The sequence below is a fragment of the Heterodontus francisci genome, chromosome 13 (genome assembly GCF_036365525.1).
Source record: "Heterodontus francisci isolate sHetFra1 chromosome 13, sHetFra1.hap1, whole genome shotgun sequence".
NCBI lineage: Eukaryota > Metazoa > Chordata > Chondrichthyes > Heterodontiformes > Heterodontidae > Heterodontus > Heterodontus francisci.
The window spans coordinates 99,538,553-99,555,799 of record NC_090383.1 but is presented as its reverse complement, the minus strand read 5'-3'; the positions used below and the strand labels follow the sequence as shown (position 1 = coordinate 99,555,799).

Here is a 17,247-nt window from a genome sequence, read left to right as displayed (position 1 = left end):
GTAAAGTATATGAACGAATGAGTCCTGAGTGATATTGTTGATAGGTGGGTGATAAGGGTGTAGTGAATTGAGCAGTGGATAAGGCTGGTGGTACAGTTAGTAGGAAATGCCATTTGAAGATGAACTCACTCATGTGAGATTGTTTAGCTTCATCCTGTACAGCATCTGTGTTTTTGCAGCAACATTCCTAGAATTAACCTCTGCTGCTACTTCTTTCCACTGCCTCTTCAGCATTTGTCTGGAGGGCCTCCTGCAACCACCACTCCACCCCACCCCCCACCCCCCACCACGACCACGCCTGCACATACAGGATGTCACTCCTTCTCTCTACTTCAAACACCAAGACCTCCAGTGCATTGTCTGAAAACCTTGTGATCACTGTCTCACATGTTCAACCATTCTTCATTTGCATTTCTTCATTTTCAACCATTTGCAGCATAGATTTGGTTCACCAAGGACTCCCAACATTTCTTGCAGCCATAATTCTTCTTTAAGAGGTTCAGGCTGCCTTTAAGTAGTACTCGCCACTCACGATACTGGGCTCCCTTCAGATGCATGCAGTCAATGAATAGTGCAAGTAGCACTGGCTGTATGCAGCAATCATGTAAAACAGTGAGCAACATCAATCTAATGTGCCAACTGCAATGAACAGGTTAAAAGCATACCACATTCCCAAGCCTGTTTTTGGGGATTAGCCAATCTTAACAACAAGGGACACTGTAAGAACAAAAGTGCAGTTAACATAAGTTTTATACACAGCGAGGGCTGTTAGAAAATGAAGTACTTGACCAGGAGTGGCTATCAAAGCAAAGACATCATTTAAAATGGAATTGGATAGAAAAGGAAAAATATAAAAGGATACAAGGAAAGGTGGGAACATGGAATTGGAGTAAATAGCCATAGCTGGAGAGCAAGCACTGGAAAAGCTGCAATGGGCTTCTGTGTTTTAATTTTTATAATTCTATCTGACATCAATTGGAAACTATTACTATTTCTGAGAGAACATTGCCTGTAAATTAACAGCAGCTTATAAATCCTCTGTGTAATAGAAGTTAGATAAATGTAGACTTTATTGTCTACCTCTTTTAGTTTCCTGAGAAAATGTCTTTTTCCGAAATGTGGCAGTCTGTTCTGATATCCGAACTGTGAGTGTTGACCCGACCATTGACCCAACTGTGTAGCTGAATAAAGTAACTGTTGGCCGACTCCTGCACTAGATTGAGAAAGATGGACACATATGCTTAAAAAAAAGCATTGAACTAGACTTCAACCTGGCCTTCTCAGCTCAAAGCAAATGATCCTGTATTCTCTGGAGTTCAGAAGAATGAGAGGTGATCTAATGGAAACATACAAGATTCTGAAAAGGCTTGATAGGGTAGAAGCTGAGAGATTGTTCCCACTGGTCAGGGAATCTAGAACACGGGGACACAGTCTCAGGATAAGGGGTCAATCATTCAGGATTGAGATGAGGAGAAATTACTTCACTCAAAGGGTTGTGAATCTTTGGAATTCTCTACCCCTGACGGTTGTGGGTGCTCCATCATTGAATACGTTTAAATAAAAGCAAAATACTGCAGATGCTGGAAATCTGAAATAAAAACAAGAAATGCTGGAAATACTCAGCAGGTTTGGCAGCATCTGTGGAGAGAGAAGCAAAGTTGATGTTTCAGGTCTGTGATCCTTCATCAAAGTTCTGATGAAGGGTCACTGTCCTGAAATGTTAACTCTGCTTCTCTCTCCACAGATGCTGCCAGGCCTGCTGAGTATTTCCAGCATTTCTTGAATACATTTAAGGCTGGAATAGGTAGATTTTTGGTCTTGCAGAGAATCAAGGGATATGGGGAAACGGGCAGGAAAGTGGAATTGAAGCCCAAGATCAGCCATGATCGTATTGAATGGCAGAACAGGCTCGATGGGCCATACGGTCTACTTCCGCTCCTATTTCTTGTGTTCTTGTGTGACATCATTCTAAGTCGAGTAGGGGAGTTCTATCCAACCTCTAACCAACATCACTAAAACAGATCACTGGGCCCAACTTTAACACAGTGCAAGCGGATGGATTTTGAATGAGTTAAAATCTTGTCAATTATCTGATTACCGTTTGTGGGAACTGACTGCCACGTTTCATACATTGCAACACTAAATACACTTCAAATAATTCATTTTCTGCAAAGTCCTTTGGGATGTCATAAAGTTTGTTCTTTCATTCCCTCGCTCATTTTCTCTGTGTAATCACTCCTAGATATTCTTGTTATCCTCCATTTTTGAACTACTTATTTATTTCCCAGTAGAGTTGACGAAAGTGCTTTGCTGCCTGAAATTGCAACAGTGAACCCAAATGAGAATGAAGTCTCCTGGCTGATGCTGATGTCACGATTTGAATCCCTCCATATTCATTGGCGATCTTTTGTTATGTAGGAAAGTTAGGATTGTGATTCTAAGGTGTACATTATAAACTGTAAGCACAGTGCCTCACAATACATATATTAGCGGTAGGAATGTAAAAACTCACCCTTTATGCCATTTCTGTAATATTCTTCTCATTTGTGCTGCATAAACCTTGGAAAACAGAGCCTCATATTAGACATGGTATTAAAAACTCGACAAAGTCACCTTTCTGGAAAAGGAAAGTGCATTTACCCTAGAGTTTTATGGATTTAAGCACTGATAACCATCTGTGAGAGTGTTCTAATCAAGACTTGATTGAACAGTACTGGTCCACACTGATGCTGTACAGGAAAGGAAAGAGAATTAGAGGTGAAGCACTCTCCAAAGAGGTAGCAATTTTATGCACAGCTTGAACTCAACAAACAGCAGTGAGATGAATGAATACGTTCCGAAGAAGGGTCACTGACCCGAAACGTTAACTCTGCTTCTCTTTTCACAGATGCTGCCAGACCTGCTGTGGTTCCAGCATTTCTTGTTTTTATTTATGAATGAATACTTAGTCTGTTTTTGGTAGTATTTTTGTTGGGAGAAATATGTTGGCCATTCTCGAAAAAGTGCAGTAGGATATTTACTGCAGACCTTGCGTCACGGAAACAGGCATGTCGAGCATGGTTTACGGCAAAACAACTGCTGTTTATTACCACATTTTTCTGTGTGGATCTGAGCACAGCAGGAATGGTCTGCAGTGCTGTACCTGTTTCTAATCCATCATTTTCTTTGTCTTAAATGGGAATTAATATTATTTGTTTCCCGTGCGGTGCAGGAAAACATTTATTGTTGCCACTTTGTCCTCAACTCACTGCTGAGCTTCAACAGAATTTTCCAACTCAATCTCTTATTTAAAAGTCCTCAGACATGAAATTCTGACCCATAGTGCAGTTGGAGACAGCACTACAGAAGCTGAACTGCCTTCTCGTGCACGCTGCACCTGCAGCTGCTCGTGCTGCGCCCATGTTGAGAAGGGCGCTCGCAGGGCTGTCCCCAGCGTGCTCTGGAAGCAGATGAACTGGTATAATCATTAGGTCACAAAGCCCTACCAACTGATGTGACACTCTATTTCCAAATTTGGACCATTCTGGACTGAATTTAGTGAGCCCGGCACAGGGCCTGGAAGTGGGTGACATTCCCGTTAGTCAGGTGGACAGCAGCCCACCACAGATGACTGGAGTAGGTGCTGGCACCATATTTAACTGCCTGCCATCCCTGCTTGCTTTGCTTCCTTGCACTTATATGCTGCTAGCTCGTCAAGCCTGAGACCCATGTAACAGTGACTCTGGACGCCCCACCAGCCCTCCCCCCGCCCCCCACACACTGCCCTGCCAAGGTAGACCCTGCGGTATGGCAGAGGCAAGACACAGGGTAGTCCCATGGTTTAGCGATGCCTCCCTCCAGATACTCCTCCAGGCTGCAAGGGAAAGGCACGTGGTCCTCTTCCCCAGCGATGGCAAGAAGAGGTCCTCCCGCCTGACCAAGCAAGCCTGGGTGGAGATGACTGAGGAGGTCAGCAGCCATGGGGTCAGCCCCGGACATGGATACAATCTCGAAAGAGGGTCAATGACCTCCTATGTTCTGCCAGGAGGTCTCCCTCCTTTTTAGCGATTGCTAGTGGCTACTCAGGAGGAAGCGGGACATGGGGAGGGAGGCACCACAAAGGTGCTGGCAGAGGGGGTTAAGCATCACCTCATCCTGACAGATGCATGGCTGTATCTCAGCCAAAGGCCACTTTCTTTCACAACTCACCCTCTGTTATCTCCCCTGAGAGCGGTGGGAGCATAAGCTATATGTGATACTTCAGTTGGAAACAAGCGGCTGACTGTAGCAGAACTGTCATGTTGATCTCTCTGCGAAGTATGACTATATCCCTCTTTCCACTTGCAGGACAAGAGGGCCCATAACAGGAGGGAGACAGCCCGGAGTGGCGGAGGAAAACCCCATCTTCGGCCTCTCTCCCTAGCAGAGGAAGAGGCATTAGAATTGGCAGGGACCCAGGCGGCCGCTCCATATCAGATGGAGAGACCGGAGTCTCCATGCAAGAGAGTGAGGATTGGCTTCCATCGACATACAGTTCACTTCACATCATGTATGGTTGGCATGACGAGATCTGCACAACCTAACCCACACATGGTTGCGTTCTCTCATGCAGGTCGGTGTTCGCAGGAGACTCAACCAGAAGGGGGACAGCTGTCCACCTCTGAGGAGGAGGAGCACTCAGAGGGGAGAAACTGTTCCCACTCGTGAAAGGATCAAGAATGAGAGGGCAAAGATTTAAAGTAATTGGTAAAAGAAGGAAAAGCGGCATTGGGAAAAACTTTTTCATGCAGCGAGTTAAGGTCTGGAACGCACTCCCTGAGAGTGTGGTGGAGGCAGTTTCAATTGAAGCATTCAAAATGGAATTTGACTGTTATATGAAAAAGAAGAATGTGCAGGGTTACAGGGAGAAGGCGGGGGAGTTGCGCCAGGTGAAATGCCCATTCAGAGAGCTGGTGCAGACACGATGGTCCGAATGGCCGCCTTCTGCGCTGTAACAATTATGTGATTCTGTGATGCACTGTCCCTTGACACTCCTGCACCTTCCACCAGTGTAGATACTTTCACCTCATTGGGTTTCTGCTCGGCTTTAGAATCAGGGTCACAAACTGGTGAGAGCATCGCACACACGCCCAAGCAGCTGGCTAAGGCTGAGACAGCCGAGGCCTCTGACAGTCAGAGGACTGTGGATGGCCAGGCCCATGCTGAGCCCCAGGCTGATGATGAACCTCTGGTGTCAACAGCACAGGGCATGCTGGAGTTGCAGAGAGAGGTCAGCAACAAATGGCAGAGATGCCAAAGGCAATGTGCAACTGTGAGCGGACGATGGCGGAGTCCATCCATGCAATGAGTGCTGCCATGTCTCAGGCATGTGAGCAGATGGCTTCCTCCATCAAGAGGTTGGCGACCCTCATGGAGAGCCAATTCGCACAAATGCGTGTAGACCTGCACAACATCGCCTTGTCTATGAGCTTGCGCAACAATGGCAAAGCGAGAGGGGCACGAGGCGCCTAGAGTCCTCTCCAGCACCTGGTCCTTCTCTGTTCAGCAGGGAGGGTCAAGTGAGCCTTGAAAGGGAGGAGAGGCTGTCCTCCACAGCTGGGGGCTCCCCACAGGGCACTCCGAGTATGGCCACTGGCTCCTCAGTCCGTCTGCCAGTGAGCCCAGCTCCAGTAGCTGCGATGCCTGAGGAGACTCCTGCACCAGTGCAGGAAACCCTCAGGCAGCCGGGGCGCTCCAGGCCTCAGGCAGCCAGAGGAGTCAAATTCATCACAGGCGAAGGGGCAGTGTGATCAGCAGCCTGCCTCCAGCCCAGCTGCTAGCGATGAGTTCATGCTTCCTAGAAGCATTTGAAAATGTGTAAAGAAAACCACCTAGAGACACTTGTGGGTTCACGGCTGTCTGAAATTTGACATGTGCTGCATCAGATAAAGTTCTTTTGTTCAAGCAATTTGCCTTCATTGTGTAAAAGTGATTATACTGTCATGCATTAATTGTGAGCTGCTGACTTCATCCTTCTCCCTTAGTGTAATGTCAATGTAAGCAAGGCACTCATTTGAACATGATCTCCCATGGGCCACAGCGTGTTTCAGCTGGGTGCTAGGTACAGTAGACAAATAGAAAGAAGGCAACAGACTGAATGTATTGAGATCAGTCTTTATTGTTTTTACTCTGAGTGGCCATCAGGGTGGCTGGAAGCAGCTATGTATGAGACTTCTCTTGCCTCCTTGGCTTGTCGCTCAATCTGCCTGGCCTCTGGTGCAAGGGGTTCATTTCCCTCCTCTGCGTCCTCCTTGTCGCTCAGTCATGTCATCTTCATGAAAGCCGTCCCCCCCTCTGCAGCGCTAGATTGTGCAGAGCACAACAGACCATTATGCTACGTGAGACCCTTGCTGGGGCATACTGCAGGGCTCCACTGAATCAATCCAAGCACTGGAATCTCATCTTCAGCAGCCCAATGGCCTGCTCGATGGTCGCTCGGGTGAAGCCGCAGCAAGTGTTGTACCTCTCCTCTGCTGCATTGCGAGGGTTCCTCACAGGCGTGAATAGCCATGTCTTCAACAGGTAGCTTTTGTCCCTGAGAATCCATCCCTGAAGGTGAGCGGAGGGCCTGAAAAGCTGCAGCACCTGCAACTGCCTGAGTATGTAGGAGTCGTGGCTGCTTCCCAGGAAGTGGGCACACACCTGCAGGAAATGCTTTCGGTGTTGAATGTTGATTGAATGGAATCCCTTCCTGTTGATGAAGGCGGCTGGCTGGTCCATTGGAGCCTTGATGGCCACATGCGTGCAGTCTATCGCACCTTGCACCTGGGGAAATCCAGCAATGGCCCTGAATCCAATGGCCCTCTCAGTCTGACTGTCAGGGTTGGTCTGGTAGCGCACATAGTCGCCAGCCCTTTTGAGCAGGGCATGGTCACCTCCTTAATGCAGTGTGGGGCTGCTGCCTGTGAGAACCCACACATGTCCCCAATGGATCCTTGAAAAGATCCAGATGCATAAAAGTTCAGTGCCACTGTGATCTTCAGGACCTCTGGCCACTGAATCCCATAGGTCACAACTCATCCTGCAGCAGGGCGCATAAGTTGGTGACAGCCTCCATGGCAGGGTCCATCGCTGAGATGTGCCACTCAGACATTTGGAGGTAACTGATTCGAGTCCGGTACACACTCTGGTGCAGGTGGATCTTTCTTGTCAAGGCTGTTGCTCTCATCACGGAACTTCATGGGCAGGCGCAGCTGCATCTTGGCCTTCCCTCTGTCAGAAACACCACATCATACCACCGAGGTCCAAAAGGACAGGTTGTATGAGACCCATGCAAGGTGACCAATGGGCCTACAGAGTGCTGTCGATGTAGAGACGAGCCTGCCCTGCCCTGGCAACTGAGCTTTTGCTACTTCTCCCAGCAGAATCCCTGATGATCCTCAGTGCCCACCCTTGCTGATAGCTGTCCCTCTCATCCAACAGCTTGGGCAACACACATCTCATCCAAAGGTTTGGTCACCCAATACAGCTAACCAAACCCAAGTCCCCCTACTTGAAGAGCACCCAAGTCCTTGACTCCCCTTGCAGAACGCACAGCACAGCAGGCAAACAATGGCCTCCGCACACCCCCTCCCCACCCACTATGCAATGCTGGACATGGCTACTGACCCATCGTGGCATTGAAACCTCGTCTCTGTGCTGCCACCTTTTAATGGTCAGGAATCTAAATGCATGTGAGGTCCGCCCGCTGTCCACTTAATTCCAAACCCCCCACTGAAACGTAATGAATTGGATGCAAATGTATTGAAAGTATGTGTTCAGTAATTTAAATTGCACTCCTGTCATGTCGGGGCGCTGATGCCTCCTTGGTGCTTTCCCGCCGCTGACGAAATCCAAAACCAACGTCACAACACCGGATTTCCGGGCGGATGCTTCAGACACAATTCTCCGTCCCCTCACGCCACCATTCCCACTCCAAACGGCCGCACTAAATTCAGTCCAATGAATTCATACATCATTCACCAAAGAACAAGTGTTCAGCTGCAAGAGGGACCCAGCATGAGCATTACCTAAAGGGCCAGGAACTCAACTTGCAGCTAAGGGAATTTTGAAGAACTTCTGCTATTTCAAAGCCTCTGAAAGTACTCTGGAGTGTTTTTGAAGGGGTTGCGGTGACTTCCTGGATTTAGCAGGGTGGTATGGGGGTGGCAGTTGCCGTGCCTATGCTAAAGGCCTGCTCGGGTCTGCAAAACAAAACCTGGCCTGAGCCTGACAGAACCACATCAATAATACGTATACCATTTTGAATACGGTTGGGGGGGACGACCTACCAGGGGAAAGCCACAGCGGCCAGGTCTCTGCAACTGAGCCTGGCTCTGTGGGTCAGAAGGGAAGGGGGGAGAATAGGAGAGCAATAGTGATAGGAGATTCAATGGTTAGAGGAACAGACAGGGGATTCTGTGGTCGCGAACGAGACTCCCGGATGGTATGTTGCCTCCCGGGTGCCAGGGTCAGGGGTGTCTCGGATTGAGTCCACGGGATACTTAAGGAGGAGGGGGAGCAGCCAGAAGTCGTGGTACACATCGGTACCAATGACATAGCTAGGAAAAGGGATATAGGGAGTTAGGTTGGAAGCTAAAAGGCAGGACGAGTAGGATAGTAATCTCAGAATTGATACCGGTGCCACGTGCAAGTGAGGCTAGAAACAGAGCGTGAGTGCAGCTGAACACGTGGCTACAGAGCTGGTGTAGGAGGGAGGGATTCAGATATGTGGATCATTGGGATATCTTCTGGGGAAGGTGGGACCTGTACAAGAAGGACGGGTTGCATCTGAACTGGAGGGGCACCAATATCCTGGGCGGGAGGTTTGCTAGAGCTCTTCGGGAGGGTTTAAACTAGTTTGGCAGGGGGATGGGAACCGGAGCTATGGATCAGTGGATGGGGTAGCTGTTGAACAGGCAGATACAGAGTGCAGAGAGTCTGTGAGGAAGGTTAGACAGTTGACAGGGCAAAGTTGCAGCCAATATGATAGGTTGAAGTGTGTCTATTTTAACGCAAGAAGTGTCAGGAATAAGGGTGATGAACTTAGAGCATGGATCAGTACTTGGAGCTACGATGTTGTAGCCATTACGGAGACTTGGATATCACAGGGGCAGGAATGGATGTTGGATGTTCCGGGGTTTAGATGTTTCAAAAGGAATAGGGAGGGAGGGAAAAGAGGTGGGGGAGTGGCATTGCTAATCAGGGATAGTATCACAGCTGCAGAAAGGGAGGTCGTCGAGGAGGGTTTGTCTACTGAGTCATTATGGGTGGAAGTCAGAAACAGGAAAGGAGCAGTCACTTTATTGGGAGTTTTCTATAGACCCCCCAATAGCAACAGAGACACGGAGGAACAGATTGGGAGGCAGATTTTGGAAAGGTGCAGAAGTAACAGGATTGTTGTCATGGGTAACTTCAACTTCCCTAATATTGATTGGAACCTCCTTACTGCAAATAGTTTGGATGGAGCAGTTTTTGTCAGGTGTGTCCAGGAAGGTTTCCTGACTCAATATGTCGATAGGCCGACTAGACAGGAGGCTATGTTGGATTTGGTGCTTGGCAACGAACCAGGCCAGGTGGCAGATCTCTCGGTGGGAGAGCATTTTGGTGATAGTGATCACAACTCCCTGACCTTTACTATAGTCATGGAGAGGGACAGGAGCAGACGGGATGGGAAAATATTTAATTGGGGGAGGGGAAATTACAATGCTATTAGGCAGGAACTGGGGAGCATAAATTGGGAACAGATGTTCTCAGGGAAATGCACGACAGAAATGTGAAGGTTGTTTAGGGAGCACTTGCGACTGCTGGATAGGTTTGTCCCGATGAGGCAAAGAAGGGATGGTAGGGTGAAGGAACCTTGGATGACAAGAGATGTGGAACAGCTAGTCAACAGGAAGAAGGAAGCTTACTTAAGGTTGAGGAAGCAAGGATCAGAAAGGGCTCTAGAGGGTTACAAGGTAGCCAGGAAGGAACTGAAGAATGGACTTAGGAGAGCTAGAAGGGGACATGAAAAAGTCTTGGCGGGTAGGATTAAGGAAAATCCCAAGGCGTTCTACACTTGTGTGAGGAACAAGAGGATGACCAGAGTGAGGGTAGGGCCGATCAGGGATAGTGGAGGAAACTTGTGCCTGGAGTCGGAGGAGGTAGGGAAGGTCCTAAATGAATACTTTGCTTCAGTATTCACTAGTGAGAGGGACCAGGTCGTTTGTGAGGACAGCGTGAAACAGGCTGATATGCTCGAACAAGTTGATGTTAAGAGGGAGGATGTGCTGGAAATTTTGAAAGACATGAGGACAGATAAGTCCCTGGGGCCAGACGGGATATACCCAAGGATATTACGGGAAGCGAGGGAAGAGATTGCCGCGCCTTTGGCGATGATCTTTGCGTCCTCACTGTCCACTGGAGTAGTACTGGATGATTGGAGGTTGGCAAATGTTATTCCCTTGTTCAAGAAAGGGAATAGGGATAACCCTGGGTATTAAAGACCAGTCAGTCTTACGTCGGTAGTGGGCAAATTATTGGAGAGGATTCTGAGAGACAGGATTTATGATTATTTGGAAAAGCATGGTTTGATTAGAGACAGTCAGCATGGCTTTGTGAGGGGTAGGTCATGCCTCACAAGCCTTTTTGAATTCTTTGAAGATGTGACAAAACACGTTGATGAAGGAAGAGCAGTGGATGTGGTGTATATAGATTTTAGCAAGGCGTTTGATAAGGTTCCCCACGGTAGGCTCTTTCAGAAAGTAAGAAGGCATGGGATACAGGGAAAGTTGGCTGTCTGGATACAGAATTGGCTGGCCCATAGAAGACAGAGGGTGGTAGTAGATGGAAAGTATTCAGCCTGGAGCTCGGTGACCAGTGGTGTTCCGCAGGGATCTGTTCTGGGACCTCTGCTCTTTGTGATTTTTATAAATGACTTGGATGAGGAAGTGGAAGGCTGGGTTAGCAAGTTTGCCGATGACACAAAGGTTGCTGGAGTTGTGGATAGTGTGGAAGGCTGTTGTAGGTTGCAACGGGACATTGACAGGATGCAGAGCTGGGCTGAGAAGTGGCAGATGGAGTTCAACCTGGAGAAGTGTGAAGTGATTCATTTTGGAAGGTTGAATTTGAATGCAGAATACAGGCTTAAAGACAGGATTCTTGGTAGTGTGGAGGAACAGAGGGATCTTGGGGTCCATGTCCATAGATCGCTCAAAGTTGCCACCCAAGTTGATAGGGTTGTTAAGAAGGTGTATGGTGTGTTGGCTTTCATTAACAGGGGGATTGAGTTTAAGAGCCACGAGGTTATGCTGCAGCTCTATAAAGCCCTGGTTAGTCCACACTTGGAATATTGTGTTCAGTTCTGGTCGCCTCATTATAGGAAGGATGTGGAAGCTTTAGAGAGGGTGCAGAGGAGATTTACCAGGATGCTACCTGGACTGGAGGACATGTCTTACGAAGAAAGGTTGAGGGAGCTACGGCTTTTCTCATTGGAGTGAAGAAGGATAAGAGGTGACTTGATAGAGGGGTACAAGATGATGAGAGGCATAGATAGAGTGGATAGTCAGAGACTTTTTCCCAGGGTGGAAAGGGCTATCACCAGGGGCATAATTTTAAGGTGATTGGAGGAAGGTTTCAGGGAGATGTCGGAGGTAGGTTCTTTACACAGAGAGTGGTGGGTGCGTGGAATGCGCTGCCAGCGGTGGTAGTAGAAGCAGATACATTAGGGACATTTAAGCGACTCTTGGATAGGTACATGGATGATAGTAGAATGAAGGGTATGTAGGTCCTAGAGTAGGTTAAAGGTTCGGCACAACATCGTGGGCCGAAGGGCCTGTACTGTGCTGTACTGTTCTATGTTCTATCCAACCCAAGCCCTTCCATTTTTTCCCGCGCCCGACCCGACCATCAGTTAACTTACCTTCCGTTTTTCACTTTCTTGCTGACCTGCACAAGCTAAAAATAACTGTAACAAAACCACCTTTCTAGTCCAAAAATTAAATTTAGGGTGGAGCCACTTAACTGTGTTAGAGCGTGTCCGACCCAGCCCTGCCTGAGCCCGAATGCCGGACCCAGAGGTGGAACCCAACCTGACTCGAACCCGACACATGTCGTCGGGTCCCGTCAGGTTCGGGTCGGGTAGCAGGCCTTTAGCCTATGGGTCAGCAGGAAGATGGAGCAGAGGCTGCGGAAAGGACAAACTCTGCGTGATGCCCCCTGCCAAGTTGGAGCTGGACTCCCCTGTGCTCCTTGACAATGACAGGAGGCTCTCTGGCAGCCAGCCAATGCATCCAGCGTCTGTGTGTATACCCATCAATGTTCTCCTGTTTGCCAACCCCATTGAAGTCCTCATCTGAGTCCTCTGCAACAGAACTTGTGTGTCCCAACTCTGTACCACCCTATCAGGTATATGCAGTGCCAGTATCTGAGCTGGTGGCTGAGAATGTCAGGTGAAGTGACTGAGCCTCTTCATCATTGCTGTGCTGTTGCTCTCTTTCCTCCTGGAGCTGCGGTGGCTGTGCAGGCAGCAGTTCTTGGGTGTTTGAAAGCAAAAATCAGACATTAAAGGTTAAGGTGAGGGAAGTGGGGTTGGGTGGGAAGCAAGAGCTTCATGCTGACACCTTCTGCAGCTTGCTAATCATGCCAGGTAGCAGGATTAGGGTGAGCTAGGAGTTGAGAAGGGGCATAAGGCAGAAATGTACCGTCATCCTCAGTGTTCTCAATAATGCCGGATGCCATGAGCACTGTCACAGCCGCTCCCATGATGCTGAGAGCCAGCTCATCTGTAGGGTTCAGGAGATGCAGGAGTCCTTGTCACCCGCTGGTTCTGCTCTGCTCCCTTCTATTGTGTGCCACCTGGTCCTTTGAGAGAGAGGGAAGAACGTCAGTGATTGTGGAACACTGTATTTGATGATGTTCCTATCATAGCTGAATAGATGGAGGTATGTGGAGACAGAGAGAGGTGGGTATGAGGCTGGTAGCATTGGTCGGTGTGAGGTTCAGGTGCAGTATCTGGATAGTAAACACGTGCTCGGGCTGCTGATGGCTGAGTGGTGCATTTAGCAGCATGAGAGACTGGTGGAGCAGTGAGTAGGAGATGTGAAGAGACATTTACTGACCTTGACCACCTGCGTGAGGTAATTAGACTTCTTGTGACACTGCTGCTTGATCCTTGAAACCATTTGCCGAGAATTAAACTCCCTGGCCAACTGCTCCCATTCCCATCTGAGGCTGGTCCTCAAGGGCCTCCTGGCCCCCAACAGAACAATCGTGTCTCTCCTCCTGTCCACATCCACCCCTGGGCCCTCTAGTGCCAAATGCCTGAACCTGGAGACTTCCCTCTGTTTCGGTGTTCCATTTTCCTTGTTTACAATTGCAACAGTAGCATTTAGCAGCTACCTCCTGTAATTCGGTGCAAGTTCCCTTTCAGAGGGATAGACTGCCTTTAAGAACAGAAGGCTGGGCGTTGCACCATCTGCTAGCAGCAAAATGTTGTTTGGTTTCTGCTGGGTGCTGAGACAGACAGCAGTGTGGGAGTCGCATGTCCCAATGCTACTATCAGGTGAATGAGGTGACATCGCCAAAATTGAATGCTACCTACCTCCACCTCAACAGGTAAGAATAGGTTGCAAATTGTGACCCCGCCTCCCATCCCAAAAGATGGCACAGACCAATTTTTGGTCCTTCAAGTCTTCTTGTTTTATTTTTAGAAGAATTTGATTTCTTTATCTCCTCTTCCCACAGTTTTCTGCCTTGCTCCTGTATTGTAGGTGTGCTACAGTTCTGCCAATGGAAGCCATCCTCCAGTACCCCATCCAGTGGCCGTTTCTTATGTGGAAGCCTAGTCAGCTATTCCACTCTAGTAACCAGCATTTGCCAGATGGCAGTTTCTCCTTTTCGAGCTGATCAGCACAGAGGCCTTTTGTAGCGTCAGACTACCACACTGTACACAGTATTCTACGTATGGTCTCACCAATGACCTGTACAGTTGTAGCAAGTCCTCCCTACGTTTATACTCCATCCCTCTTGCAATATCGGCCAACATTCCATTTTTTTTCTTTTTTTATTCATTCATGGGATGTGGGCATTGCTGGCTAGGCCAGCATTTGTTGCCGATCCCTAACTACCCTTGAGAAGGTGGTGGTGAGCTCCTTCTTGAACTGCTGCAGTCCATGTGGGGTTGGTACACCAACGGTGCTATTAGGAAGGGAGTTCATGGATTTTGACCCAGCAAAACTGAAAGAACAGCGATATAGTTCCAAGTCAGGATAGTGTGTGGCTTCAAGGGGAACTTGCAGGTGGCGGTGTTCCCCTGCAACTGCTGCCCTTGTCCTTCTAGGTGGTAGAGGTCGCAGGTTTGGATGGTGCTGTTTAAGGAGCCTTGGTGTGCTGCTGCAGTGCATCTTGTAGATGGTACACACTGCTGCCACTGTGCGTCAGTGATGGAGGGATTGAATGTTTGTGGATGAGGTGCCTTCCTAATTACTTGCTGTACCTGCATGCTAACTTCTTGTGATTCATGTACAAGGACGCTCAGATCCCTCTGTACTGCAGTATTCTGCAGTTCTCTCCATGCAAATAATATTCTGCTTTTCTATTCTTCCTATCAATGTGGATCACCTCACATTTTCCCACATTATACTCCATCTGCCAAATTTTTGCCCACTCACTTAACCTATTTATATCCATTTGCAGACTCTTTGCTTCCTTCTCACAACTTGCTTTCCCACCTATCTTTGTATCGTCAGCAAAGTTGGCTACAATACACTCGGTCCCTTCATCCAAGTCATTAATATGGATCATAGTTGAGGCCCAAACACTGATCCCTGTGGCAATCCACTCATTACCGTTTGCCAACCTGAAAATGCCCCATTTATCCCAACTCTCTGTTTCTTACCCCCAACATCAGGAGCTCCTCTCTTGTGTCAGCTTTTACTTGGCACCCTATCAAATGCCTTTTGGAAATCCAAATACATAACATCTACTGGTTTCCATTTATCCACCCTGCTTGTTACATCCTCAAAGAACTCTAATAAATTTGTCAAACACGATTTCCCTATCATAAAACCCTGTTGACTCTGCCTGATTATATTACAATTTTCTAAATGTTCTGCTATTCCTTCCTTAACAACAGATTCCAGCATCTTCCCAATGACAGACGTTTGGCTAACTGATCCATAGTTTCCTGCTTTTTATCTCCCTCCTTTCTTGAATAGGGCCACTACATCCCAATGCAATTTTAACTGCGAATTCAGCAGAACGTCCATCATTCAGTTCAACCTGGTGGCCACCCAGCCGAGGCCTGATCTGGTAAGTTTATAACTGCTTTTTGTGGGGCAGGGGAAGCAGGAGTGCTCCGGGCCTCATAAAGAAAATTTGGGCTGCTGTCATCCTAGGCTCTCCCCTCTTCTACCTCGTTGAACCCGCCCGAAACCCCCGGAACATACCTGACTGGCAGTCTCTGGCTCTCCCACCCTTCACAGCCTGCAAGCCCCAGGATGCTCATTTTGCCCATGTGGAATGTTAATGAGTCCCAGCCGTTAAAACGGGCTGTAAAGTAATGTATTGTGCGGATACATTTTCAGCAAATTTTGCCAACAGACCTAACTCATAACTGATAATATATTGAGTGTATTATTAGAAAGTACAAGTTTATTTTGAACAGGATATAATGCTGCAACTCAGTGGTTCAAAATGTCCAGGGAATTTACTAACTAGGTCTGAAATCGATTTGATCAGAATGCGTGGGTGTGTATTTCTAGGCAACACTTCATGAGTCAAGACAACTTGGCTGACTCAGACTTATTAAATATACTAAACTGGCTATTTGAAATGAGTGAACACCATTCACTTTGGCCTCGAATGACTGCTTGGTGTGAGTAACTCACCAGAGACAAACGTCCAGTGCGTATAAATGTTTTGACTCACAGAAACTGAATAAATTATCTCAGTCTGTAGAGTCCTGCAATTTTATTTAGATTCAGAATAAAAGATGGCTGGAAGCTTTTCGCAAGTTTATAGCACACCATGGGGGCTCAGATGAGGTATGAATTCTGAGTGTAGTGTTATAGCCTCAAGCACATTACAAAGCATTGATTATATCTTATGATGTGATACAATTTTGCATCATTGGGTCTTTTCCATTGGATTTTCACGATTGAAGTTCATATTCTCTCTTTTGGAATTTGTACAGCTGGGTGCCTAGTGACAAGTAAAACTAATATATTCAGAACTCATAGAGGTGCTTTATTCCTCCTATCCTACTCAAACTCTTTGTAGTTTTTGATATGGCTGACCATGTCATCCCCCTTCGTTGCCTCACCTCACCTCATTGTACAGTTCCAAGGGACAGCCTTTGTGTGGATTCACTCCTAGCTATTCAAACTTCTGGTCCCCACCATCAACTCCATTCTCATGCACTGACTCCATCTTTTTCCCAGCCACTTGCTTAGGCTGACAAATCCATGTGAAACCTTGGTGTCCTGTTTGCCCTCGAGCTGTGTTTCAACCTCCACTTTCTTTCCGTCACCAAGACCACTTATTTCCACCTTGTCATAGCTTGCCTCCTCTCAGCCTTTAAGGAAATCCGTATTAGCGACAGAAAAAACAGCTGACATTTCTGCTCCTCATCACTATCCAGCCATTTTCAATGGAAGAATAAATGTCAGTTGAGGACAGAGTTGTACTCAGCCCTGCCTAATCACAATGAAGGCTTGCACTTCTATAATGGCCACTTGAGCAAGATACTGGAGAAAGCCCAGAAAGACATCAATGGCTCCAGAAGAGGGATGGTTGAGGGGAGGGGGAGAAAATTGTCAACTAAAACAAGTGTTTCCCCCTTGACTTTGCTTCACCTCCAAGAATCATTCATTTAAGTTTGTCAAAAATGGATTCTTCTGTTCATGTGGAAATGAGATACTTTGGAAACTAACTACAATTTGGGCTGAATTTTTTGGAAGAGGATCAACATAACTTTGACAGAAGAGTACGGTAAATTCTGTTTATCTGCAGAACAGGAGCAATTCAGAAGAAATCCCCAGCCCAGATATCACTGAATGTTGGCAAAGTCTGTGGCACCATGGGTGGCTCAGCTACACAGGAGGGGAGGAAGAAGAGTGGAAGAGCAATAGTGATAGGGGATTCGATAGTGAGGGAATCAGACAGGCATTTCTGTGGCAGTAAACGTGACTCCAGGATGGTGTGTTGCCTCCCTGGTGCCAGGGTCAAGGATGTCACGGAGTGGCTGCAGGACATCCTTCTGGGGGAGGG

The 17,247-nt window shown here is 47.6% G+C and overlaps 1 protein-coding gene across 2 annotated transcripts in view; it reads left to right on the top strand.

Annotated features, from left to right (window-relative positions):
- Positions 1-17,247, top strand: part of LOC137376531 (ALK tyrosine kinase receptor-like) — a 1,023,571-nt gene that overhangs the window by 471,115 nt on the left and 535,209 nt on the right. The window lies entirely within an intron of this gene.